Below are 2,230 nucleotides of genomic sequence, written 5' to 3'. Positions count from 1 at the left end.
AAAATACCCAATTGAAGAAACCACAACAGTATGAGAGGGCAAATAATACCCTAGGAGAAAACATACGCAGCAAATGTAACTAATAAGGCTCCTAATTTATAAAGTATCTTATAAATCATAAAGGAAAAAAAGCTATCTCAAGATAAAAATAACCAAAGTGTAAAAAGAGATAATTCACAATTTTGAAATGTCAATAACTATGCTAAAATATTCTCATCCCCACTAGCACCCAGGGAAAGGTAAATTTAAAAATGGCCTGCCATTTTTCACTCATTAGATTTACAAAAAGGAAGTGTTGGCAGGGCTATGGTGAATTGGATAATATCTGTTAAATTCTGTATAGCTTACTTTTGGCCTAGAAGCCCACCTCTAAAAATTTGTTCCATAGAAATAATTATACATAAATATCCACATACAATATTTACCACAGCATTATTTGTAATTATTTGTCAAAAACGATCTGACCATTAATACAAAAAAAGTTGAATACATTGATAGAATACATTGATGGAATTCATGTAGCTATTTTAAAAGCTCAGCAATATTACGTTAAGGGATAAAAGGAACTCCAGGATCCATCTGCATAGCAGGATTTCAATTACGACTGTTATTTTTAAACTAAGATAGAAGTTATCTTAATGAAACCCATTTAATGAATTAATTGACCTATTTCCTACATAAAATATACTAATTTGTTTCCCCCTTGGAAGACATGGGTAGTAGATGGTTAAAACATAATGAACCATCAAAAAGGTGATTCCAGCACTTAGAGGAGCAAAGAATAGTGATATCTAGAGAGAGGTCTCTAAGCATATGGGGAAAAATTTGAGATTGGATAAAAGGCCTAAGAGAAGTGACTTTCTTTACTTTCTCTAAATCGATAAAGTGATAAGGATAGAAACCTTTTTGGAGGTTTTGTGACTTAAATATTTTTTCTAGAACAGTTCAAAAGACACAGAAAATTGTCAATGAATGTTCTAAAGAACTTACCAGTAAAATCATCTTGCCGGTAAAATCAGCATTTGTTTAAATTTCATGCATGTTTATTAATGAACCCAGGCGCTCCTCTGTATATTGAGATAGTTCAAATCATTTCATTTTATGGAGGGTTTTTTTTTGTTTTTAATCTATTTTTACAAACTATTTCTTGGTAAACTTTTCATCTCCTCTGTATTTGAGTTCTGTCTTTTTCCTAGTCCTATCGTTGAAGATGTTTATCTTTTCTCTGTTTTACGTGGCCATTCTTGCCAAAGTTTTATTTTAATGGTGTTTTTAAGGTACAAACTTTTAACTTTATTTAGCAATGTTAATGTTTCCCTAATTCATTAATTTTAACTACCATCTTCATCGATATCTTCTGTCTGCTTTCTTTATATTGATGTTGCTGGTTTTGTTCCAGTTTCTTAGGTTCAAGGCTACATTAACTCACTTTCAAATCTTTACATTTATATGTTAAAGCTCTGACAGTAAGTTATTTACAGCTGTTTGTTATAGAGATACTGCTGTCCTGAGCCATATGTAATTGTGATCCCTAGATGTGGGAGAGAGAAGGGGGTGGTTGAGGTTCAACTACAGAGCTCTGACAAACTGTGACCTTGAAAGCTATGTGGTTGGGTACCCAAGCACATTCTGTCCTGCTCACTGGGCTGATTCTGGACGCACCAGAACCCTGCCCAGGCTTGGGCCCTGGGGAGATGAAATCAGAGACATGGGTTCAAGTCCTTCCAAGAGAAGGAACTCCACCCCCAAGATATTTTAGCCTAGTCCAGGACTCTCCTCATTGCTATCTGCAACACCATGAAGTCGATGTTGGTCTACTCTTTTCTGTTGCTCCTCATCTTATGCATGTCTCTTCATACACTTTCTGAATTCATGTTCACTCCAAAGATCAGAGCACAGTTGTGTGAAAGTGGACATCTTGGAGGTAAGGCACAAGAGGAAGGTCAACCCAGGAGGGTACTGTCGGGGAGAAGGAGGTCTAGGCGGGCTGGGTGATGTTGTTGTAAATAAGAAGGAACCAAGTTCTCCTTCTGTCTCAAACCAAATGGTTAGAGCACCTGATTCCAGGAGTTACATCAAGTTCTGTCTATGGATTGGAAAAAGAGGAAGACAGAAAGTAAAATTGACTTGAGTTTTTTCCCAAAGTATATCAGTGTAAGAGGAGTGAGAATTTTGAAACTTGGATTGATGTTAGGAGTGTCCAGAAAATTCCTTTACTGGTGTGTGTGTG

The sequence above is a fragment of the Pteropus vampyrus genome, unplaced genomic scaffold (genome assembly GCF_000151845.1).
Source record: "Pteropus vampyrus isolate Shadow unplaced genomic scaffold, Pvam_2.0 Scaffold147, whole genome shotgun sequence".
NCBI classification, from domain to species: Eukaryota; Metazoa; Chordata; class Mammalia; order Chiroptera; family Pteropodidae; genus Pteropus; species Pteropus vampyrus.
The sequence above is the reverse complement of the archived record's forward strand: the minus strand, read 5'-3'. Positions refer to the sequence as shown.